This window comes from Dendrobates tinctorius, unplaced genomic scaffold (assembly GCF_039654945.1).
Source record: "Dendrobates tinctorius isolate UK_male_01 unplaced genomic scaffold, ASM3965494v1 ptg000377l, whole genome shotgun sequence".
NCBI lineage: Eukaryota > Metazoa > Chordata > Amphibia > Anura > Dendrobatidae > Dendrobates > Dendrobates tinctorius.
In genome coordinates this window covers 592701-620490 of record NW_027362043.1, presented here as the reverse complement: position 1 = coordinate 620490, position 27790 = coordinate 592701, and the positions used below count along the sequence as shown (strand labels likewise).

The 27790-nt window shown below is 44.5% G+C and overlaps 1 protein-coding gene across 1 annotated transcript in view; it reads left to right on the top strand.

The window, feature by feature from the left end:
- Positions 1–751: 751 nt before the first annotated feature.
- The window catches only part of LOC141075867 (cyclic AMP-responsive element-binding protein 3-like protein 3), a 227420-nt gene continuing 200381 nt past the window's right edge, over positions 752–27790 (top strand). The window contains exon 1 of the mRNA XM_073563031.1: positions 752–874. The gene's annotated coding sequence lies outside the window, so the exon portion shown is untranslated. The remainder of the gene's footprint in view (positions 875–27790) is intronic.

Here is a 27790-nt window from a genome sequence, read left to right as displayed (position 1 = left end):
AAGTTGGGTCCCGATGGCTTCTTGAACAGTTTGCGTCCAAACAAATTGGTCTTGATTGTATCGATTGTGGGGTATTCCAGTTGTTGTCTGTTCGGAGCTCCTTAGGTCAGAAGGAGTAATTGAATCACCTTGAGTGGTCGAGTCAGGCTGCATGGAGGAGGGTGGCTGTGTCTCTGGTTCCACTGGTGCAAGGCCTTCAGGAACTTTGGGAATTTGATCTGCAAGGGGACCCTCAGGTAATCTTTCAGACCCCTCTTCCTCTTCTTCACAATACACTACCCTGGGTGCGGGTTCTTCAGGAACATCTGGTTCACTTATGATTTGATTAGGATTCTTTTGGCAGACAGGGCCGAAGCATATTTCGGTGAACTATCCGAGTGGAGGAGTCCTCTCCCCTTTTGGGTTGTATTTCATAGAAAGTTCCCGCAGGTCATTGCGCCATTTCACTTGATACGGGCATTTCTCCCATACTAGCACACGGTTGCCTACTAGAAGATCCGTTCCCTGTAACGGAATTCTCTCTGCGTGCTCCAATTCTTGTGGTTTGGTCCGCACTAGGCGATGCAAGGTCTGCAATCAATAATGATGCTCTTGAACCCAGGTAGACATCCCCGCCCTGGGATTCTCCAGCTACAGTTCAGCCAGGGCCGCACCATCCATAAGACAAGTTGAGTCCTCTGCCTCAGGTGGCGCTCCCTCCCTGCCGCTAGGGGGCGGCAGAGCGGCACTCAGAACACATGGGGCAGACTCTCCTTAATCCCTGCTCTGGTGCTCTGCTGACACAGTGACACACTCCTCCTGAGTCCTGAGTACCTGTGTAGACAGCAGCACCTAACGTTGCCCCCCCATATCATCCTGCCCGGAAGCAGCTCAGGTAACTGTTAGCAACTTACTAGTTCCTGGGGGCGGCTGAGGTGCAGCGGCGGTGCCCATGTCCCTCCCACTCCCTGGGAGGGACACAGCAGAAGGTTAGGTAAACATGGTCTCCTGACTCATTCCCACCCGCTGCAGCTCTGTAGTGATGTGTCATTCCTCCCTGATACAAAGAGCCGGCTCCCTGCTGTGAATGACAGGACACAGGAGCTGGCTCTGCAATGAGAGTGAGCCCAGTTTTTTTTTCTGTGCCTGACAAGTGGCAGCAGCTTAGCAGATTCAGCTTTGAAGTCTGACTGTGCCTCTGCCTCATCTGGGAGCAGTCAGGAGACAAGTAAATGTGAAATGGAAATAAATGCATGTGACTGAGTTACATTGAGTCCCATGTAAAGATATGCTGGCTTCATCCATGTCTTGTGTTGTTTTTCAGGCAACACAAAACTGTAACAAGTTGCATTTTGTGCATCTGATAAACTATGCAAACACACGGATCCGTTTTCGTCTCCATTGACTTTCAGTGGTGATGGATGGGACTTGCGTGTGCATCCAGATGTCACCATTTTCCCACGGATCGCTGTGTCTGCATTTTTTATCAGATGCACAAAAACACAACTTGTTGCAGTTTTGTGTCATCTGAAAAACACGCAGGAACAGGGACACGAACGGATCCGCGGCTACACGTCTGGAATTAAAATGGAGCTCTATGGAGCACGGATCCAGGACAACATGGATTCATGTGCTTCCGTGTGCAGGAATCCGTTTTGCGGCACTGAGCATGCTCGGAAGCGAGGGATGTGCTGTGTGGGACCAGTATGCAGACATAATATAGACTATGTCCGCATGCTGCTCTGTCATACAGTGATCTTTCCTGCCTCACTAGAAGGGCTTGTGCCCTGTGTTACAGTGTGGTAATGATAATAACATGTATTGGGAGCATGTATATAACATGGGGGCACCTGGTTAGGGGCTGCACGAGTGGGGCTGCTTTCACACTAGCGTTGTGGTACGATGCGTTGTGAAGCGTAGCAATCCTAATGCATCCTGCGCCGGATTACATCATCCCTATACTTAATATAGGGACGCACGGACCTGCGTTTTCATCAGGATGCATCAGGATTTTTCATGTGCTCCCTAAATGCAGCTTGTTGCGAATTTTGGGTGTTAAAAAAATCTGCAGACATCCTGATACGTGGCAACGGTGACGCGTCCAAAAACATATGATTGTCAATGTAGACGCACCCGAATCAGGATGCCTGAGTCCAATCTGCATGCGGATTTCATACTGCGCAGGCTCGGAGCCCCATTTTTTTTTTTTCACCAGTCTTTCTTCCCTCCCCTCTCTCTCCTCTGCCCCAGAAGTCAGAATGTCAAATTTTCAACCAAATCCTTATCAGGATGCAGTTCCATGCATTTGCAGAAAAAATACGGATGCAGATAAATCACTAACACTGGCTAACCTTAAGGCCCTTTTACATTTAGCGATGCACCAGCGATCCAACCAGCGATCCGACCCGGTCAGGATCGCTGGTGCATCGCTAAATGATCGCTAGTGAGCTTTCATACAGAAAGATCTCACAGCGATGCAGCAGCGACGCAGCGCACGATACTTACCATTCACACACAGCGATGAAGACGTCCTCCCGCCCGCGTCCAGCGTCGCTCGTTGTCACAGCAGGAAGTCCCAGCAGGAAGCGCCCGACGAGAAATGGAGCCGGACATTCTCGCGCGATCAGCGATGGACAGCGGGGGAGCCGGTCGCTGGTAAGTATCAGACATAGCGATATCGCTAGCAATATCGCTATAACGTCACAAAACCAGTGACGTTTTAGAGATATTGCTAGCGATATCACTTAGTGTAAAACCCCCTTTAGAACAGGTCAGCAATGTCTGTCTGATCAGTGGGGGGTGCGAAACCTAGCATCCCTGCCAGTCAGCTGTTCTTGGTCCCAGCTGGAACTGCTGGCTTACAGAGCTGCTCTGTCTACTATTTAGTGGCCATGGCCAGCTACTGCACATTTTCCCCGTATTCAAATCAAATGCACTATAGGTCCTCATGTATCATCACTGTGCACTATAGGGCCTCATGTATCATTACTGTGCACTATAGGGCCTCATGTATCATTACTGTGCACTATAGGGCCTCATGTATCATTACTGTGCACTATAGGGCCTCATGTATCATTACTGTGCACTATAGGGCCTCATGTATCTTTACTGTGCACAATAGGGCCTCATGTATTATTATTGTGCACTATAGGGCCTCATGTATCATTACTGTGCACTATACGGCCTCGTATCATTACTGTGCACTATAGGGCCTCGTATCATTACTGTGCACTATAGGGCCTCATGTATCATCACTGTGCACTATAGGGCCTCATCATCACTGTGCACTATAGGGCCTCATCATCACTGTGCACTATAGGGCCTCATGTATCATCACTGTGCACTATAGGGCCTCATGTATCATCACTGTGCACTATAGGGCCTGTTGTATCATCACTGTACAGTGTGTACAGTGTGTGTGTGCACAGTGTGGCATTGAGTGTGGGTACAGTGTGTGTACAGTGTGTGTGTGTTCATGGGCGGACATACCGCCAGTTCAACCGGTGCACTGCATCGGGGCCCAGAGGCTCCAGGGGGCCCCTGCAGGGTGGCTAATGATGAGGGCAATCTGGCCGGTCTCTCTGGGCCCGAGGCTCCGTAGGGCCCCTGGTCAGATTGCCCTTATGTGCGGCGGGTAGGAAGCAATCCAAGCAGCTCCGCTGCCTGCAAGAGAAAACAGCAGGAGCGGAGCTGCAAGGATCCTTCCTGCCCGGCACTAGCGCTTCCTGTGTCTCTCTGACGTAGAGCAGCGCCGCTGACTGATGTCATCATTCAGCGGCGTGGTCGCTGTGCCAGAGACCCAGGATGCAGCCGGAGGGCGGAGGTGGTGGTGTTATGATTGAGTCACCGTAGGAGGCAAAAACAGAAATGCTAGCTAAGTCCAGAAAACCAGAGAAGTTGGCAGCTATCGGATTGCAGACCCCTGAACCTATCAACACAACTAGCAGTAGCCGTTGGGGGTTCCTACGATGCCCTAGACCCCTCGATCACAGCCGGAGAATTAAATAGGCCTAAAGAAAGAAAGGGGAAATCTAAACTGCCCCAGAGCAGACCCCAAAGCAATAGGCAGCCCCCAACATATAATGACGGTGAAGCAAGATGAAAATACTAACACAGACAGAAAGATAGACTGAGCAAAGAGGGGCCCAAGCTAACTTGATAGGAAAGGACAGGAAGGCTACTGTCTGCAATCCGTGAAAAACCCTATGAAAATAAGAGCCAACAAACTGACAGTGAAAAAGGCCCTGAAGACTTCAAAAAGCTATGTCAGCACTCAGGAATATACTGAAGACAGAGCTACAGGCAAAAGGAGATTCAGCTCACCCCAGCAGGGGATGGCAGAATACTGAAAAGCAAGGAAAACAAAAAACAAAACAAAAAGGCTAAAAGCCAAAACAGAAAACTTAGCTTTAGGGAGCAGGAATCAGACTGGTGTCCTAGGAGTCCACAGAGAAATCATCCGCAGGGCAGAAGGGCGTCGGCAGCCTTATATCCAGTCTGTGACTCCACTCAGCCAGTCATCCTCATTAGACTCAGGTGCCTGATAATCACGCTTACTACCTTCCTTCACCAGAATAGGGAGTTCACCAGCCCCCAGTGACAAAGTGGAAAATGAACTCACAACAGTACCTCCCCCTTGAGGAGGGGTCACCGAACCCTCAACCACGCCACCAGGGCGATCAGGGTGAGCCCGATGAAATGCACGCACCAATCTTTTGGCATGAATATCAGAGGCAGAGACCCAGGAATTATCCTCCTGACCATAACCCTTCCACTTAACCAAATACTGGAGTCTCCGTCTAGCCAGACGGGAATCCAGTATTTTCTCTACCTCATATTCCATGTTACCTTCAACCAATACAGGGTCTGGAGGTGCCACCCCAGGAACCACTGGTTCAACAAACCTCTTCAACAATGACTTATGGAACACATTATGGATTTTAAATGTGACAGGAAGAGCCAAACGAAAAGAGACCGGATTAATAATCTCCAAAATCTTGTAAGGTCCAATAAATCTAGGCTTAAACTTAGGAGAAGCCACCTTCATAGCAATATTTTTTGATGATAACCACACCATATCACCAATCTTAAACTGGGGACCAATGGTCCTATGTCGATTGGAAAACCGCTGGGCCTTTTCCTGGGAGAGAGATAACTTATCCACCACTTGGTCCCAGATCTGGTGCATTCTCTCCACCACAGTGTCAACACCTGGGCAGGCAGAAGGCTCCACCTGCCCTGAAGAAAATTGAGAATGAAACCCAAAGTTACAAAAAAAAGGTGACATCAAAGTGGCAGAACTAGCTCTATTATTTACGGCAAATTCGGCCAAGGGCAAAAATGAAACCCAATCATCCTGATCAGCGGAAATAAAACATCTCAAATACGACTCCAAGGTCTGGTTTGTTCTCTCTGTCTGCCCATTGGTCTGAGGGTGAAAAGCAGAGGAGAAGGACAACTGAATTCCCAGCTTGGAACAGAAAGTCCTCCAATATCTAGACACAAACTGAACTCCTCTGTCAGATACAATGTTCTCAGGAATCCCGTGTAAGCGAAACACCTGTTGCAAAAACAGGGGCACCAACTCAGAGGAAGATGGCAACTTAGGGAGTGGTACAAGATGAACCATCTTAGAGAACCTATCACAAATCACCCAAATAACAGTCATTCTTTGAGAGACCGGCATATCAGAGATGAAATCCATTGAAATATGGGTCCATGGCCTCCTGGGGACCAGCAAAGGCATCAACAACCCACTAGAGCGAGAGCAAGATTTAGACAGGGAGCAAGTCCCACAGGACTGCACAAAATTCCTGACATCATGAGACAAGGTGGGCCACCAAAAAGAGCGACTCACCAGATCTCTAGTACCAAAAATACCTGGATGACCAGCCAATGCAGAGCAATGAATTTCAGACATCACTCTCTTCTTCCACTGGTCAGGAACATACAACTTTCCACTGGGACAACGCTCAGGTTTGTCCTCCTGGAACTCTTGCAGAGCAAGTCTCAAATCGGGCGAGATGGCAGAAAGAACTACCCCTTCGCCTAAGATGGTAGCAGGCTTGGTCACCACAGGAGAATCAGCAAAGAAACTCCTAGAGAGGGCATCTGCCTTGACATTCTTAGTTCCAGGAAGAAAAGAGACCACAAAATCAAAACGTGTAAAAAACAAGGCCCACCTAGCCTGTCTAGGGTTCAAGCGTTTAGTCGACTCTAGGTAAATCAAATTCTTGTGGTCAGTGAGGACCACAACTTGATGTTTAGCTCCCTCCAACCAATGTCTCCACTCCTCAAATGCCCATTTCATGGCCAACAGTTCCCGATTCCCCACATCATAGTTACGTTCAGATGGAGAGAACTTTCGGGAAAAGAAAGCACAGGGATTCATTTTAGATGTTACAGGATCCTTTTGGGACAAAACAGCTCCTGCACCAATATCAGAAGCATCCACCTCTACCTGGAACGGGAGTGAGACATCAGGTTGCCGCAAAACCGGGGCGGAGGTAAATCTTCGCTTCAGCTCCTGAAAGGAAGCAACAGCCTCAGGAGACCAATTCAACACATCAGCACCCTTCTTAGTCAGATCAGTCAATGGCTTGGCAATACTAGAAAATTTTGCTATAAATTTCCGATAAAAATTAGCAAAACCCAAAAACTTCTGGAGGGCCTTCAAAGAAGTGGGCTGAACCCAATCATAAATGGCCTGTACCTTGGCCGGGTCCATTTCAATAGTTGACGGAGACAAAATAAATCCCAAAAATGAAATCCTCTGTACTCCAAAAAGGCATTTCGATCCTTTGACATACAGGGAATTCTCCCTCAAGATCCGGAACACAGTCCGAATATGTTCCACATGAGAATCCCAATCCTTGGAGAAGATCAAAATATCATCCAGGTAAATAATCAAAAATTTATCGACAAAGTCTCGGAAAATATCGTTCATGAAGCACTGGAAGACAGAAGGGGCATTAGTGAGCCCAAAAGTCATCACCAGGTACTCAAAATGTCCCTCCGGAGTATTAAACGCCGTCTTCCATTCATCCCCCTGCTTAATGCGGATAAGATTATACGCCCCCCTGAGGTCAAGCTTGGTAAACCAGCAAGCACCTCTAACTCTAGAGAATAGATCCGAAATCAGGGGTAACGGATACTGATATTTAATAGTAATTTTATTGAGGGCACGATAATCAATACAAGGCCTTAAAGAACCATCCTTTTTGGCCACAAAAAAAAAAACCGGCACCTAAGGGTGAAGAGGATTGTCTAATATGACCCTTCTCCAACGCCTCCTTAATATAGGACCGCATAGCCTCGTGCTCGGGTACAGATAAATTGAAGAGCCGACCCTTGGGAAATTTACACCCCGGGCTTAGTTCAATTGCACAGTCATAACTCCTATGAGGAGGCAAGGACGCAGACTCATTCTCACTAAATACATCATAAAAGTCCGCCAAATAGTCAGGAACATCATGCGACTGAGGAGAGGTGGAAAAAACCGGAGCCTCACTAAAGGCACACCGACAACCCCAACTCACCACAGACACAGATTTCCAATCCAAAACTGGATTATGAATTTTCAACCAGGAAAACCCCAGAACAACGGCATCATGCAGACCATGCAATACCAAAAATCAGCAATTTTCTTGATGGTCTGGGGCGACCCGCATGACCACCTGGGTCCAAAACTGAGGTTTATTTTTAGCCAAAGGAGTAGCATCAATCCCCCTCAAAGGGATAGGCGTCTGCAGAGGTGTCATCGGAAATCCACAACGTTTAGCAAAATCCAAGTCCATTAGGTTTAGCGCTGCTCCCGAATCCACAAAAGCCTTGGCGGAAAATGTGGACAGGGAGCAGATCAGAGTAATTGCCATAAGAAACTTAGGTTGAACACCACCAACAGAAAACGTGTGTGCAAAGCGTTTCTCTCGTTTAGGACAAACAGAAATAATATGCGAGGCATCTCCACAGAAAAAACACAGCTTATTACGCCTTCTGAACTCCTGACGTTGCGCCTTAGACAATACTCTATCACATTTCATAGGTTAAGACGTCTGTTCAACCGGTGGCAACACCTCTCGTGCAATCCTGCGTTCACGTAAACGCCGATCAACCTGAATGGCTAATGACATAGAATCGTCCAGACCAGAGGGAACAGGAAATCCCACCATAGTATCTTTTACGGCTTCTGACAAACCCTTCCGAAAGAGAGCAGCCAAGGCATTATCATTCCAGGTAGTAAGGACCGCCCACTTTTGGAACTTTTGACAGTACAACTCTGCAGAATCTCGACCCTGGTTCAATGCCAACAGGGTCTTTTCAGCCTGATCAATAGCATTAGGTTCGTCATACAACAACGCCAAAGCTTGAAAGAATGCGTTCACATTAGTCAGAATAGGATCATCTGGTTTCAAAGAAAACGCCCAATCCTGGGGATCGCCACGCAGCAAAGAGATGACAATTTTAACCTGCTGCGCGGAGCTCCCTGACGAGTTAGGCTTCAAGGCAAAAAATAATTTACAATTATTTTTGAAACTCAAAAATTTAGATCGATCCCCAAAAAATACATCATGTGTAGGGATCTTTGGTTCAACAGCATGCGAAGGAGCAAGGTAGGCGGAAATTCCCCGCACTTCCGCAGCGAGCTGCTCCACATGATCAGACAATTGCTTTATCTCCATTGAGAGAGAAAAAAAAATTCCCCCTACGGCCTCAGAGATATAGAGGAAAGAATATACACACACCTTTTTTTTTTTTTTTTTTTTTTTTTAAACACAATTCTTTCCTGCTATTGAGTACCCTAGGATCTGCGGTATGGCGGGTGATTCTGTTATGATTGAGTCACCATAGGAGGCAAAAACAGAAATGCTAGCTAAGTCCAGAAAACCAGAGAAGTTGGCAGCTATCGGATTGCAGACCCCTGAACCTATCAACACAACTAGCAGTAGCCGTGGGGGGTTCCTACGATGCCCTAGACCCCTCGATCACAGCCGGAGAATTAAATAGGCCTAAAGAAAGAAAGGGGAAATCTAAACTGCCCCAGAGCAGACCCCAAAGCAATAGGCAGCCCCCAACATATAATGACGGTGAAGCAAGATGAAAATACTAACACAGACAGAAAGATAGACTGAGCAAAGAGGGGCCCAAGCTAACTTGATAGGAAAGGACAGGAAGGCTACTGTCTGCAATCCGTGAAAAACCCTATGAAAATAAGAGCCAACAAACTGACAGTGAAAAAGGCCCTGAAGACGCTAGGCTTCAAAAAGCTATGTCAGCACTCAGGAATATACTGAAGACAGAGCTACAGGCAAAAGGAGATTCAGCTGACCCCAGCAGGGGATGGCAGAATACTGAAAAGCAAGGAAAACAAAAAACAAAACAAAAAGGCTAAAAGCCAAAACAGAAAACTTAGCTTTAGGGAGCAGGAATCAGACTGGTGTCCTAGGAGTCCACAGAGAAATCACCCGCAGGGCAGAAGGGCGTCGGCAGCCTTATATCCAGTCTGTGACTCCACTCAGCCAGTCATCCTAATTAGACTCAGGTGCCTGATAATCAGGCTTACTACCTTCCTTCACCAGAATAGGGAGTTCACCAGCCCCCAGTGACGAAGGGGAAAATGAACTCACAACACGGTGGTGCTGCGGAGTGAACATGTGAGGTACTATGCTGCCTGTCACTGCTGCTGTGTGTGTGTGCGTGTGATTGTGTATGTGTGTGTGTATGTATGTAGTATGATGATGGGAGTGATGGGGAGAAGGTAAGTATGTAGTATGTGTGTGGAGTGGATTTGTGTGTGTGTATGTATGTATGTGTTGTGTGTATGTGTTTGGATCGATGTGTGTAGGTGGAGAAGGCCATGATGGGGTGATGGGGAGAAGGCCATGATGGATTGATGGGGAGAAGGCCATGATGGGGATGATGGAGAGAGCAATGGTGGGGATGGTGGGGGAAGAGGAAATGATGGAAGTGGTGGAAAGGGCAATGATGGGGTGGGGGAGAAGGCAATGATGGTGGTAGTGGAAAAGATAATGATGGGAGTTATGGGGAAGGAGGCAATGATGGGGGTTATGAAAGGGCAATGATGGGGTGGCAGGCGAGAAAGCAATGATGGAGGTGGGAAAGAGGGCAATGATGTGGTGGGGGAGAGGACAATAATGTGATGTGGGGGGAGGAGGACAATGAGGGGTGTAGGGGATTGGGATGGAAGTAAGGGGGACTTATAATGGACTTAGGAACAGGGGGAGGTGGAGGAAGACATTATTATCGCTTATTATGTCTAACACAGTCCCTTAGTATACAGTCATGTCCAAAAGTTTAGAGAATGACACAAATATTAATTTTTACAAAGTCAACTGCTTCATTTTTTCTAATGGCAATTTGCATACTCCAGAATGTTATAAAGAGTGATCAGCTTAACAGCAATTACTTGCAAAGTCAATATTTGCCTAGAAAATTAACTTTATCCCCCAAAACACATTTCAACATCATTGCAGCCCTGCCTTAAAAGGACCAGCTCACATCGTTTCAGTGATTGCTCCATTAACACAGGTGTGGGTGTTGATGAGGACAGGGCTGGAGATCAATCTGTCATGATTAAGTAAGAATGACACCACTGGACACTTTAAAAGGAGGCTGGTGCTTGGCATCATTGTTTCTCTTCTGTTAACCATGGTTATTTCTAAAGAAACACGTGCAGTCATCATTGCACTGCACAAAAATGGCCTAACAGGGAAGAGTATCGCAGCTAGAAAGATTGCACCTCAGTCAACAATCTATCGCATCATCAAGAACTTCAAGGAGAGAGGTTCCCTTGTTGCCAAAAAGGCTCGAGGACGCCCAAGAAAGACCAGCAAGCGCCAGGACCGTCTCTTAAAAGTGTTTCAGCTGCGTGATCGGGCTACCAGCAGTGCAGAGCTTGCTCAGGAATGGCAGCAGGCAGGTGTGAGTGCATCTGCACGCACTGTGAGGCGGAGACTCTTGGAGCAAGGCCTGGTCTCAAGGAGGGCAGCAAAGAAGCCACTTCTCTCCAGAAAAAACATCATGGACAGACTGATATTCTGCAAGAGGTACAGGGAGTGGACTGCTGAGGACTGGAGTAAAGTCATTTTCTCTGATGAATCCCCTTTTCGATTGTTTGGGACATCTGGAAAACGGCTTATTCGGAGAGGACCAGGTGAGCGCTACCACCAGTCTTGTCTCATGCCAACTGTCAAGCATCCTGAAACCATTCATGTGTGGGGTTGCTTCTCAGCCAAGGGAATGGGATCTCTCTCAGTGTTGCCTAAAAACACAGCCATGAATAAAGAATGGTACCAGAATGTCCTCCAAGAACAACTTCTCCCAACCGTCCAAGAGCAGTTTGACGATCAACAATGCCTTTTTCAACATGATGGAGCACCTTGCCATAAAGCAAAGGTGATAACTAAATGGCTCAGGGAACAAAACATAGAGATTTTGGGAACATGGCCTGGAAACTACCCAGATCTTAATCCCATTGAGAACTTGTGGTCAATCATCAAGAGACAGGTGGACAAACAAAAACCTTCAAATTCAGACAAAATAAAAGCATTGATTTTGCAAGAATGGACTGCTATCAGTCAGGATTTGATCCAGAAGTTGATTGAGAGCATGCCAGGGAGAATTGCTGAGGTCCTGAAGAAGAATGGTCAACACTGCAAATATTGACTTGCTGCATTAACTCATTCTAACTGTCAATTTAACCTTTTGTTACTCATAATATGAATGCAATTATATTTCTGTATGTGATAAAAAAATCTGACAAACACATAAAAACAATAGGGCAGCAGATCATGTGAAAATATAATATTTGTGTCATTCTCAAAACTTTTGGCCATGACTGTGTATAGTATACTCATTATGTCTAACACAGTCCCTTAGCATATAGTATACATACTTATTATCTATAACACAGTCCCTTAGCATATGGTGCTGTCCCTTATTATATAGCTTCCTCTGCTGTTATGTATAGTGCTGTCTCTTACATAGTGTATTCTTGTTAATTTTGTTATTAACAGCGTCCTCTTTTATTACATAGTACCCTCTCTTTTTATATATAAAATGACTGCTGATGGAGAAGCAGGTGACCAGACGACCAGTCCATCAGCTCCTCCATTAGAAAGGAAGCTAACAAGACAGGATGGTATGTAATAAAAAACAGGGCTCTATATAATCCGATATGTAAGGGACGGTGCTGTACATAGCAAGAGGGGGCACTGTATAATAAGGGATGGCAATATACATAATAAAGGAGACTATGTAGTAAATACATGTATGTGTGGCACAATATATATATATATATATATATATATATCTTTGTCGCCATAAAAGGGAGGGGGCCCAGACATATTTCTTGCACAGGGGCCCCGAGCTGTCAGTGTCCGCCCCTGTGTGTGTTAGTACAGTGCTTGCAACATGCCTTTATTTTTATGAATTATAATGTTATTCAGCACTAACACATATCACAGCACTTACTAATTCAGAAAAGACATGTACAAGAAAACGCCACACATTAGAAAGAAAGAAAGTACAGGTTAAGACTACACCCGAGGAGCAGGGACTCCTGCTCACAAGATCTTACAATCTGAGGAAGCAGCAATGCTAAAAAAAAACAGTCTGTACTGCTTAATTAGATATTTATACAGGTGTAGAATGAGGCTCTCACTTTACAGGCAAAGACCTGGAATGGGAACTGTGGAAAACGTATTTCTATTTAAAAAAGAGCTTTTTTTTAGCTGAAAGAGCCGGCTCTTTATGGTGAGCGGAGCTGAATGAGCCGGATCACCAAAAAGAGCTGGACTGCCCATCACTATGACCTTGACTCATCACTTCCCTCAGACTCCTCAGGCTTGTTTCTGCCTGAGTGCACTGCACACACTCAGCAGCAGGCAATGTGTGCTCCCAGATAGAGTGGGGATGTATAAATACAGTGTGTCCGTAAAGTCATGGTGCACCTTTGACCAGTCACTGGACTGTCCAATTTAGAAAAAAACATTTTTATTATACCCAGTAAGGGAGTTAAAAGTAAATAGAGGGGGTCCATCTCTTACTGCCAGGTTTCCTCACACATCATAGGCAATCGTAAAAGTCCTTTAACATGGGCATTTTTATCCAGTGGATTTATCCTTGTGAAGGCGAGGCTGTTTAAGAGTGGACGTTAGAGTCTCTAAAGGTACCGCCACATTTAGCGATGCACCAGCGATCCCGACAACGATATGACGCGGTCAGGATCGCTGGTGTGTCGCTAAGTGGTGGCTAGTGAGCTACCAAATAGGCAGATCTCACCAGCGATGCAGCAGCGGTCGGGGGACGTTAATTACCTATAAGACGCGGCGGTGAAGACGTCCTCCCGCCCGCGTCCACGCGTCGCTCCAGCAAGAAGCGGCCGACGAGAAATGGCTCAGGACGTTCTCGCGCGATCAGCGATAGCCAGCGGGGGAGCGGTCGGAGGTAAGTATCACACATAGCGATATTGCTAGCAATATCACTGCTTCGTCACAAAATCGGTGACACTTTAGCGATCTCGCCTAGTGTGACGGGCCCTTAAGACTTGGGATGATGTACAGTATGCACTTATTCCATTCAAAAAGTCAAATGGCGCTCCTTCCCTTCTGAGCCCTGCCATGTACCCAAACAGTGGTTTATGACCACATATGAGGTATCGGTGTACTCAGGAGAAATTGCCCAACAAATTTTAGGATCCATGTTATCCTGTTGCCCATATGAAAATGAAAGAATTGATGCTAAAAGAAAATTTTTGTTGTAAAAATTAAAATGTCCATTTTTTCTTTCCACGTTGCTTTAGTTCCTGTGAAACACCTGAAGGGTTAATAATCTTCTTGAATGTAGTTTTGAGTAGCTTGAGGGGTGCAGTTTTTAGAATGGTGTCACTTTTGGGTATTTTCTGCCATATAGACCCCTCAAAGTGACTTCAAATGTGAGGTGGTCCCTAAAAAAAAATGGTTTTGTAAATTTTGTTGTAAAAATGAGAAATCGCTGGTCAACTTTTAAACCATATAACTTCCTAACAAAAAAATTTTGTTTCCAAAATTGTGCTGATGTAAAGTAGACATGTGGGAACTGTTATTTAGTAATCACTTTGTGTCACATAACTCTCTGGTTAAACAGAATAAAAATTCAAAATTTGAAAATGGCGAAATTTTCTAAATTTTTGCCAAATTTCTGATTTTTTCACAAATAAACGCAAAAATTATCGACCTAAATGTACCACTAACATGAAGCCCAATATGTCACGAAAAAACATTCTCAGAATCGCTAGGATCCGTTGAAGCGTTCCTGAGTTATTACCTCATAAAGGGACACTGGTCAGAATTGCAAAAAATGGCCAGGTCATTAAGGTCAAAATAGGCTGGGTCATGAAGGGGTTAATAGGCTAGGGTGAAATTAAATGGGCAATATCAGGTTTTGCATCCCGGAATGGGGGTTTCAGCGTCAGGCATTTTGAATTGGAATCGGGTGTTGGTAATTTTTGGTTGGAAGATGGTGTTCATTTAAATGCAATAGTTATTGATTTGTGGGCATTTGCATTGGCGATACAGGAAGGGATTGAGAGGGCATTGGTGGCTTTGGGGCACTCACGTGCCTGAGGTGGTCAGGGCTGCTCGTGGTTGGCGGGGGGTGGGGTTCTTGGAGTTGATGCTGATTGGTCGGTGAAGGAATTGTAAGTAAAATTCCAGGCAATTTGAAATGGTGTGGGGCTGATCTGGCATTTGGTTATGGGCTCTGGATGGGGTTTTACCCCGGGTGTTTTGGTAGGTAGTCCTCCCAGAACAGGATGTATGGTCCCCTCGAGCTGGTGATGGACAGCTGAGGGTAACATGGTGGTCAAGTTTTCATTTGTTTTGCCAGATTTTAAACCAGATCTTTTAGCTCCAAGAACCCTCCCCTCATATTTTACATACTGATTATATTATTACTTATTGTTATATGTTATTGTTTGTTAATAAAATTGGCCGCTGTGGACAAAATGATCCAAAGAAGTTAAGTTGTAGTGTTTTTATTTAAAGGGGGTTGACGTGGTGGTGTGGATGGGGGTTGCCAAGGGGAGAAACCGTATTCGCCATACGCGGTCATATACTTAGAACTATATTCAGCTGATGTATTGTGAAGATTATCAGTCTTGAGTGAATACATTTGGCAATATTCGTTACTCGCACGAATAGTAAGGTATTTGGGCTATTCGTTACTCAGCGAGTAAATAGGTGTTTGCCTCGCTATATTCGAATGACCTCCCCCAACATGTTTGGCGCTTTATTTGCAGCCAATGAACATGCTGGGGTGGGCTTGCCAATCACTGTAATGCCGGCCCCATCTTTTGTGTTGCATTACTCTGATTGACTGGCCTTCCAGCGTCATAGGGACTATTCAAAGGCCGCCGGCATCATCTTGCGTTCATTATTGCCGGAAACAGCTTAGGCTGGTTTCACACTTGCGTTTTTTTGTGCAGTTTTTTAGCGCAAAAAAGCATACGTTTTTTTCCCTATCTTTTACATGGGTGCGCATAGGTGCGCATACATATGCGCGCGTACGCGTTTGTATGCGCATGCGTTTTTTTGCAGTGTGCGCTCGGGCGCACAAAATGCATCCTGTTGCATTTTTTGTGCATCTGACTTGCCCCCCAAAAACGCATGCGCACACAATGCATTTTTTTACAGCCAAACACCCATTATAGTCTATGGGTGCACATACTGTACATGCGCATGGTAATGCGCATGTATGCGCAAAAAAAGCATGCGTATTTTAAAAAAACGCACCCAAAACCGCAAAAAAAGCACACAAACGCATGATGCGTTTTTTTATGTGCGTTTGCACTGCGCACGGTGCGCAGCGCAAAAAAACGCTAGTGTGAAAGTAGCCTTAGGGAGAGCAAAAGTTTGAGCTAAAGCCCCCGTTACACACTGCGATATTGCTAGCAATATCGCTGTAAAGTCACCGATTTTGTGACGTTGCAGCGATATTGCTAGCGATATCGCTGCATGTGATACTTACCTCCGACCGGCTCCCCCGCTTGCTATCGTTGGTCGCGCGAGAAGCTCCTGGCTCATTCCTCGTCGGTCACTTCCTGCGGCGCTTCCTGTGGCGCCGACGAGCGACGTGTGGAGCCGGGCGGGAGGACGCAGGATCGCCGCGTCTGACAGGTAAGTAGCGATCCCCGTCCCCAGCGATGTCGCTAGTGAAATCTGCCTGTGTGGCAGCTCACTAGCGACCACCTAGCGATGCACCAGCGATCCTGACTGCGTCATATTGCTAGTTGGGATCGCTGGTGCATCGCTAGGTGTAACGGTACCCTTAGGGAAAGTGAAAGTAGTGTAGGGAGAGTGATAGCTTTTAAAAGTTTAAGATTGTGAAGAGATTAGATTACTTGTTTGTTAAGCCCCCGTTACACACAGCGATATCGCTAGCAATATCACTGTAAAGTCACCGATTTTGTGACGTTGCAGCGATATTGCTAGCGATATCGCTGCATGTGATACTTACCTCCGACCGGCTCCCCCGCTTGCTATCGCTGATCGCGCGAGAAGCTGCTGGACCATTTCTCGTCGGTCACTTCCTGCGGCGCTTCCTGCTGTGACGACGAGCGACGCGTGGAGCCGGGCGGGAGGATGCAGGATCGCCTAGTGTGACAGGTAAGTAGTGACCCCCGTCCCCTGCGATGTCGCTGGTGAGATCTGCCTGAGTGGCAGCTCACTAGCGACCACCTAGCGATTCACCAGCGATCCTGACCGCGTCATATTGCTGGTCGGGATCGCTGGTGAGTCGCTAGGTGTAACGGTACCCTTAGATGGAGATTTCAGTAGTAGTGAGAGATTTAATAGAAGGGAGGGTGAATGGCAGGCATCTGGGTGGGGGTTATGATCATTGCAAGTACATGCTGCAGATCTCTGCTATTTTCCACTGTGTTATATATTAGTTAGTATTAGGGTATGTTTCCACGGTCAGGATTGCATCAGGATTTGGTCAGGATTTTACGCTGGTTAAATCTGTACCAAATCTGCACCTAAGGTCACTGGCAGGTCACCTGCGCTTTTGATGCGTTTTTAAATGCGTTTTTGAGGCTTTTTTCCCAAGGCTGCGTTTTTGTTGTCACTTGAAATAAAACTAATTGAAAACTGACTTCTGGGAAGGCAAAAAAAGGCATTTCCAGTTTGCTAATACATTTTTGGCTGCAGTGCCTAGAATTTTACTGCCAATCCAAAGGAAGAGAATTATATACTTGATAATTCTCATTATGAGGCTGATTAGGCTACAAACAGTAAGTATATATTAACCCCTTAATGACTTGTCTATATTAACCCCTTAATGACTGGAGTTTTATTTGGATTTGGGTTTTCTGTTTGCCCTCCTCTTCTTTCCAGAGCCATAATTTTATGATGTTTTCATTAATATGGCCATGTGAGGACTTACTTTTGACGTGACAAGTTGTACTTTTGAACTACACTACTGGTTTTAACATGTCGTGTAACATAAAATGTGAAAAAAAAAATACAAGTGCAGTTAAATTGCCAAAAAAGTGCAATCCAACACTTGTTTTTTGTTTGTCTTTTTTGTTTGGCTGACTGTATGCTACAACTGACCTGCAATTCTCATTCTCCAGGTCATTACATGTTCATAGACACAAAACATGTCTAGGTTCTTTTTTAGCAAAGTGTGGAAAGTAAATTCCAAAGATTCCATAAAAAGAAAAAAAAAACAATTTTGCAATATTACACCTGTAATGTGTAAATTGACAAATCCCGGGCCCGGATGGGATACACCCCCGAGTACTGCAGGAATTAAGCACAGTCATAGATAGACCATTATTTTTAATCTTTAAAGATTCCATAACAACAGGGTCTGTACCACACGACTGGCGTATGGCAAATGTGGTGCCAATATTCAAAATGGAGACAAAAAATGAACTTGGAAATTATAGACCAGTAAGTTTAACCTCAACTGTGAGTAAAATCCTGGAGGGTTTTCTAAGAGATACTATACTGGAGTATCTGGAGAAGAATAACCTTATGACCCAATATCAACATGGGTTTACAAGGGACCGTTCCTGTCAGACTAATCTGATAAGCTTTTATGAAGTTCCAGACTGGACCAAGGGAATGCAGTAGACGTGGTGTACATGGACTTTTCAAAAGGTTGATACATAAAATGAGAACAATGGGGATAAGGGAAAATATGTGTAAGTGGGTTAAGAGCTGGCTCAGGGATAGGAAACAAAGGGTGGTTATTAATGGAGCACACTCGGACTGGGTCACGGTTAGCAGTGGGGTACCACAGGGGTCAGTTTTGGGCCCGCTTCTTTTTAACATATTTATTAATGACCTGGTAGGTGGCATAGAGAGTAGAATTTCAATATTTGCAGATGACACTAAACTCTGCAGGGTAATCAATACAGAGGAGGACAATTTTATATTACAGGAGGATTTATGTAAACTAGAGGCTTGGGCTGATAAATGGCAAATGAGCTTTAATGGGGATAAATGTAAGGTCATGCACTTGGGTAGAACGAACAAGATGTATAATTATGTGCTTAGTAGAGTTGAGCATTCCGATACCGCAAGTATCGGGTATCGGCCGATACTTGCTGTATCGGAATTCCGATACCGACATCCGATATTTTTTCAATATCGGGCATCGGAATCGGAAGTTCAAAGTTGATTGACAGCCGAAATGACGTCATCATGATGCGCGGTGTGTGCGCATCATGATGCGCCGTCATTTCGGGCCTTCCGGGGGGTCTGTAGCGGCCTGCCGGGGGGCTGTGTGGACTGCCCGGGGTCTGTACCGGCCTGCCGGGGGGCTGTGCCGGCCTGCCGGTGGTCTGTGCACCCTGTGGGGGTCTGTACCGGCCTGCCGGGGGGCTGTGCCGGCCTGCCAGGGGGCTGTGCACCCTGTGGGGGTCTGTACCGGCCTGCCGGGGGGCTGTGCTGATGTCCGGGGCTCTGTGCAGGCATCGTCCGATGGGACTACAAGTCCCATCGGGCGATGCCTGCTACCATGACAGTGACTGACACATTAGCCAATGATGGGACAGTAGTAGTCCCATCATCCGGCTAATGTGTTAAATGTTAAAAAAAAAAAAAATACTACATACATACTACATACATACTACATGCATGCTACATACATACCACATATATACTACATGCATGCTACATACATACTACATGCTACATGCATGCTACATACATACTACATGCTACATACATACTACATACATACTACATGCATGCTACATACATACTACATGCATGCTACATGCTACATACATACTACATATATACTACATGCATGCTACATACATGCTACATACATACTACATACATACTACATGCATGCTACATACATACTACATGCTACATACATACTACATATATACTACATGCATGCTACATACATACTACATGCTACATGCATGCTACATACATACTACATGCTACATACATACTACATACATACTACATGCATGCTACATACATACTACATGCATGCTACATACATACATACTACATGCTACATACATACTACATATATACTACATGCATGCTACATACATACTACATGCTACATACATACTACATACATACTACATGCATGCTACATACATACTACATGCTACATACATACTACATATATACTACATGCATGCTACATACATACTACATGCTACATGCATGCTACATACATACTACATGCTACATACATACTACATACATACTACATACATACTACATGCATGCCACATACATACTACATGCTACATACATACCACATATATACTACATGCATGCTACATACATACTACATGCTACATGCATACTACATGCTACATACATACTACATACATACTACATGCATGCTACATACATACTACATACATACTACATGCATGCTACATACATACTACATACATGCTACATGCATGCTACATACATACTACATGCTACATACATACTACATATATACTACATGCATGCTACATACATACTACATGCTACATACATACTACATATATACTACATGCATGCTACATACATACTACATGCTACATACATACTACATATATACTACATGCATGTCGCATACATACTACATGCTACATACATACCACATATATACTACATGCATGCTACATACATACTACATGCTACATGCATACTACATGCTACATACATACTACATGCATGCTACATACATACTACATACATACTACATGCATGCTACATACATACTACATACATACTACATGCATGCTACATACATACTACATACATACTACATGCATGCTACATACATACTACATACATACTACATGCATGCTACATACATACTACATGCTACATACATACTACATATATACTACATGCATGCTACATACATACTACATGCTACATACATACTACATATATACTACATGCATGCTACATACATACTACATGCTACATACATACTACATACATACTACACATATACTACATGCATGCTACATACATACTACATGCTACATACATACTACATGCTACATACATACTACATATATACTACATGCATGCTACATACATACTACATGCTACATACATACTACATATATACTACATGCATGCTACATACATACTACATGCTACAAACATACTACATACATGCTACATACATACTACATACATGCTACATACAATACATTCATACAATACATACATAGACATACTGTACATATAACATAGAGTAACATACTTACCAATACTTGTCACATTGTTCCCCGAAGCCATTGTCTTTTACGGAATAAATATTAACATAACAAACCACAAAAATACTCACCCATGATCCGAAGCAGTCCACGAGTGTGTCCCACGACGATCTTGGGTAGAGAACTGCAGCATCAGCTGATGCTGCCGCTCTCTATGGGCTGCAGGAATCCAATGACGGAAGGTAGGTATCCTTCCGCACTGTATTCCTCCGCCACTTAAAAAAAAAAAGTCCCTAGTCTCACTTTATGGTAAAAGCTGTGTGGGAATTTCAGCCCGTAGAGAGCGGCAGCATCAGCTGATGCTGCAGTTCTCTACCCAAGATCGTTGTGGGACACACTCGTGGACTGCTTCGGATCATGGGTGAGTATTTTTGTGGTTTGTTATGTTAATATTTATTCCGTAAAAGACAATGGCTTCGGGGAACAATGTGACAAGTATTGGTAAGTATGTTACTCTATGTTATATGTACTGTATGTCTATGTATGTATTGTATGAATGTATTGTATGTAGCATGCATGTAGTATGTATGTAGTATGTATGTAGCATGTATGTAGCATGTATGTAGCATGTAGTATGTATGTAGCATGCATGTAGTATGTATGTATGTAGCATGTAGTATGTATGTAGGTAGCATGTATGTAGTATGTATGTAGCATGTAGTATGTATGTAGCATGCATGTAGTATATATGTAGTATGTATGTAGTATATATGTAGTATATATGTAGCATGTAGTATGTATGTAGCATGCATGTAGTATATATGTAGTATGTATGTAGCATGTAGTATGTATGTAGCATGCATGTAGTATATATGTAGTATGTATGTAGCATGTAGTATGTATGTAGTATGTATGTAGCATGCATGTAGTATATATGTAGTATGTATGTAGCATGTAGTATGTATGTAGCATGCATGTAGTATATATGTAGTATGTATGTAGTATATATGTGGTATGTATGTAGCATGTAGTATGTATGTAGTATGTATGTAGTATATATGTAGCATGTAGTATGGATGTAGCATGCATGTAGTATGTATGTAGCATGCATGTAGTATATATGTAGCATGTAGTATGTATGTAGCATGCATGTAGTATATATGTAGTATGTATGTAGTATGTATGTAGCATGCATGTAGTATATATGTACTATGTATGTAGCATGCAGTATGTATGTAGCATGCATGTAGTATGTATGTAGTATGTATGTAGTATTTTTTTTTTTTTTTTTTTTTACATTTAACACATTAGCCGGATGATGGGACTACTACTGTCCCATCATTGGCTAATGTGTCAATCACTGTCATGGTAGCAGGCATCGCCCGATGAGGCTGTACAAGGGCAGGAAAGGGTTTTTCCAATTCCGATACCGGAAGTCTCATAGACTTGAATGGGACTTCCGGTATCGGCATCGGCGATACCGATACTTTTTTTAAAGATCGGCCGATCCATTCCGATCCGATATTTTGAAGTATCGGACGGTATCGCTCAACTCTAGTGCTTAGTTGTAAAACACTGGGCAAAACAGTCACTGAAAAAGACCTGGGTGAATGGGTGGACGACAAACTCACATTTAGTGGCCAGTGTCAGGCAGCTGCTGCAAAGGCAAATAAAATAATGGGATGCATTAAAAGAAGCATAGATGCTCATGAGGAGAACATAATTTTACCTCTATATAAGTCACTAGTGCGACCACACTTAGAATACTGTGTACAGTTCTGGTCTCCGGTGTATAATAAAGACATAGCTGAACTGGAGCGGGAGCAGAGAGGAGCGACAAAGGTTATTAGGGAACTAGGGGGTCTGCAATACCAAGACAGGTTATTACACTTGGGGTTATTTAGTTTGGAGAATCGAAGGCTTAGGGGTGATCTTATTACAATGTATAAATATATGCGGGTACAATACCAAGACCTTTCTAATGATCTTTTTACTCTTAGACCTGTGACGGGGACAAGGGGGCATCCTCTACGTCTGGAGGAAAGAAGGTTTAAGCATACTCACAGACGCGGATTCTTTACTGTAAGAGCAGTGAGACTATGGAACTCTCTGCCATATGATGTTGTAATGAGTGATTCCCTACTAAAATTTAAGAAGTGACTGGATGCCTTTCTTGAAAAGTATAATATTACAGGGTATATACACTAGTTTCCTTAATATTGCGTTGATCCAGGGAGCTAGTCTGATTGCCGTGTGTGGAGTCGGGAAGGAATTTTTTTCCCCAATGTGATGCTTACTGTTTGCCACATGGGTTTTTTTTGCCTTCCTCTGGATCAACATGTTAGGGCAAGTTAGGATAGGATATGGGTTGAACTAGATGAACTTAAAGTCTCCCTTCAACCTTAATAACTATGTTACTACACTCACTGGCCACTTTATTAGGTACACCTGTCCAACTGTGTGTTAAGACTTAATTTCTAATCAGCCAATCACATGGCGGCAACTCAGTGCATTTAGGCATGTAGACATGGTCAAGACAATCTCCTGCAGTTCAAACCGAGCATCAGTATGGGGAAGAAAGGTGATTTGAGTGCCTTTGAACGTGGCATGATTGTTGGTGCCAGAAGGGCTGGTCTGAGTATTTCAGAAACTGCTGATCTACTGGGATTTTCATGCACAACCATCTCTAGGGTTTACAGAGAATGGTCCGAAAAAGAAAAAAAATCCAGTGAGCGGCAGTTCTGTGGCCGGAAATGCCTTGTTGATGCCAGAGGTCAGAGGAGAATGGGCAGACTGGTTCGAGCTGATAGAAAGGCAACAGTAACTCAAATTGCCACCCGTTACAACCAAGGTAGGCAGAAGAGCATCTCTGAACGCACAGTGCGTCGAACTTTGAGGCAGATGGGCTACAGCAGCAGAAGACCACACCGGGTACCACTCCTCTCAGCTAAGAACAGGAAACTGAGGCTACAATTTGCACAAGCTCATCGAAATTGGACAGTAGAAGATTGGAAAAACATTGCCTGGTCTGATGAGTCTCGATTTCTGCTGCGACATTCGGATGGTAGGGTCAGAATTTGGCGTAAACAACATGAAAGCATGGATCCATCCTGCCTTGTATCAACGGTTCAGGCTGGTGGTGGTGGTGTCATGGTGTGGGGAATTTTTTCTTGGCACTCTTTGGGCCCCTTGGTACCAATTGAGCATCGTTGCAACGCCACAGCCTACCTGAGTATTGTTGCTGACCATGTCCATCCCTTTATGACCACAATGTACCCAACATCTGATGGCTACTTTCAGCAGGATAATGCGCCATGTCATAAAGCTCGAATCATCTCAGATTGGTTTCTTGAACATGACAATGAGTTCACTGTACTCAAATGGCCTCCTCAGTCACCAGATCTCAATCCAATAGAGCATCTTTGGGATGTGGTGGAACGGGAGATTCGCATCAGGGATGTGCAGCCGACAAATCTGCGCCAACTGTGTGATGCCATCATGTCAATATGGTCCAAAATCTCTGAGGAATGCTTCCAGCACCTTGTTGAATCTCTGCCACGAAGAATTGAGGCAGTTCTGAAGGCAAAAGGGGGTCCAACCCGTTACTAGCATGGTGTACCTAATAAAGTGGCCAGTGAGTGTATGTTACTATGTTACATTTTTCATGATCTTGGGTTGGGTGACGCCTTATTTTTTTTTTTAACAATACCATTTTGGCGCACATACAAGATTTTGATTGCCAGTTATTGCATTTAAATGCAGTGTTGCGTTGACCAAAAAAACATAATTAATGCGTTTATTATTTTTTTCTTGCTAAGCCGTTTAGTGATCAGGTCAATCCTTTTTTTATTGATAGATCATGCGATTCTGAACGCAACGATACCAAATACGCGTATGTGTATGTTTGATTATTTTTTAAAATTTTTTTTAGAGTGGGCCAAAAGCGGGGTGATTTGAACTGCTATTTTTTTTTTTGTTTGTTTAAATTTTGAAAAAACATTTAAATTAACATTTGGCATCCATCAATAGCCTCCCTGTTAGGCCAGGATCACACCTGCAAGAAACATGGCCGAGTCTCGCATGTTAATACCTGGCACTGCCGCCAGCACTCAGGAGCGGAGTGTGCGGCCACTTAGCAATACATGCTGCCCCACTCTCCGCTTCCGAGTGCCGGGTATTAACATGCGAGAGTCGGCTGTGTTTCTCGCATGTGTGATCCCGGCCTTAGGCTAGAACATGCCATAGTTTGATCGTCTCTGCAAAATAGAGGTCACGCTCATATCATCTGTATGTAGCAGAATTACAGCATTGCTATGAGCGCGGCCAAGAGGGTAACAAGGAGACCTCTGGTTTTTATATGGACACACCAATGACACCCGATCACGTGATGGACGTCAGAGGTGCGCCTATTTGCTGACTGTCGGCCGTAAGCGCCATGTAAATGACACTGTCAGTGTTTGACAGTGGCATTTAACAAGTTAATAAGCGCAACTGGATCGCAATTCCACTAGTGCCTATTGCGACCACATGTCAGTTGATTAAAACAGCGGACTTGTCTGGCTTGCATGCGAGCTCACCGCCGGAGCCCACATCAAAGTGGGGGTACTGCCATCGGATGTACTATTTTATATATATATATATATATATATACACTCACTGGCCACTTTATTAGGTACACCATGCTAGTAACGGGTTGGACCCCCTTTTGCCTTCAGAACTGCCTCAATTCTTCGTGGCAGAGATTCAACAAGGTGCTGGAAGCATTCCTCAGAGATTTTGGACCATATTGACATGATGGCATCACACAGTTGGCGCAGATTTGTCGGCTGCACATCCCTGATGCGAATCTCCCGTTCCACCACATCCCAAAGATGCTCTATTGGATTGAGATCTGGTGACTGAGGAGGCCATTTGAGTACAGTGAACTCATTGTCATGTTCAAGAAACCAATCTGAGATGATTCGAGCTTTATGACATGGCGCATTATCCTGCTGAAAGTAGCCATCAGATGTTGGGTACATTGTGGTCATAAAGGGATGGACATGGTCAGCAACAATACTCAGGTAGGCTGTGGCGTTGCAACGATGCTCAATTGGTACCAAGGGGCCCAAAGAGTGCCAAGAAAAAATTCCCCACACCATGACACCACCACCACCAGCCTGAACCGTTGATACAAGGCAGGATGGATCCATGCTTTCATGTTGTTTACGCCAAATTCTGACCCTACCATCCGAATGTCGCAGCAGAAATCGAGACTCATCAGACCAGGCAACGTTTTTCCAATCTTCTACTGTCCAATTTCGATGAGCTTGTGCAAATTGTAGCCTCAGTTTCCTGTTCTTAGCTGAGAGGAGTGGTACCCAGTGTGGTCTTCTGCTGCTGTAGCCCATCTGCCTCAAAGTTCGACGCACTGTGCGTTCAGAGATGCTCTTCTGCCTACCTTGGTTGTAACGGGTGGCAATTTGAGTCACTGTTGCCTTTCTATCAGCTCGAACCAGTCTGCCCATTCTCCTCTGACCTCTGGCATCAACAAGGCATTTCCGGCCACAGAACTGCCGCTCACTGGATTTTTTTTCTTTTTCGGACCATTCTCTGTAAACCCTAGAGATGGTTGTGCGTGAAAATCCCAGTAGATCAGCAGTTTCTGAAATACTCAGACCAGCCCTTCTGGCACCAACAATCATGCCACGTTCAAAGGCACTCAAATCACCTTTCTTCCCCATACTGATGCTCGGTTTGAACTGCAGGAGATTGTCTTGACCATGTCTACATGCCTAAATGCACTGAGTTGCCGCCATGTGATTGGCTGATTAGAAATTAAGTCTTAACACACAGTTGGACAGGTGTACCTAATAAAGTGGCCAGTGAGTGTATATATATATATATTTTTTTTTTTTTTTGGAACGCAGCAACGAGCACGACACAGGGACACGTTCTGGATTCACCCCCTCCCTTGAGGAGCGTACAGAAAAGGGTCACTTTATGAATCTGTACTATGATTTGCGCAGGTTAGTTTTTTGTTATTTTTTTTTTTTTGGTTCACAATTAAAATTTTAAAATTTGTTTTTATAAATCATTTTATACAGATATCCAGAAAAGTTTTTGGCATTTTGCCGGCTTCCCATCAATTTCTTTGATGATTTGATTCAAATTCTTCGCCCACATTTAACCCTTCAGGATACCGTGATGAGTCAGGTTATCTGTACTGAGGAAAGGCTGCTCACCACCTTGCGGTAAAGGAAATGTTTTGTTTGCAATAACAGTTGTGTCACCATTCCAGTACACACCAGAACAATGCACCCAGTGATTGTTTGCAGCGGTCAGGTGATGTCAGCATTGCTCCATTATTATTTTCTAAATAAGCTGTACTAATACCACCTTGCCGCTGCTAACAATCACTTATATTTATGTTGACTAATTTTTTTTTTTCTTGTTTCAGATTTTTGGCCACAGGAGAGAGCTTTGCATCCCTGCATCTTCAATTTAGAGTTGGAAAGGCAACCATTTTTAAAATTGTTAGAAGCACATGCGATGTTATCTGGCAGAAATTGCAGCCCATAGTGATGCCTTCCCCAACCGAGGAGACTTGGCGCCAGGTTGCAGCAGGCTTTCAGACTGTTGCCAACTTCCTGAACTGCATAGGTGCAGTTGACGGAAAGCATGTAAGAGTGTTTCAGCCACCGTGGTCCAGATCAGTCGTCTACAATTTTAAAAAATATTTCTCGGTGATCCTGATGGCGGTGGCTGATACAAATTACAAGTTTGTGACCATCAATGTTGGTGCCTATGGCAGAACGGGTGACTCCCGGGTGTTGTGAACTTCTCAGATTGGACTGCAAATTCTCCGAGATGGCATTACGCTCCCAGCCCCTCAACCTCTTCCAGGGACCACACATCCAGTCCCTTTTGTCATGGTATCGGATGAGGCTTTTCCCATTATGACAAACCTGCTGCACCCATATCCACGAAGGGGACTGAATGCCCAGATGAGGATTTTTAACTTTAGGCTGAGCTGGGCACGACGAGTTATGGAATGCACCTTCGGAATCATACTTAGTCAGTGGAGGATCTTAAGGACCGCCATACAGTTGGATATTA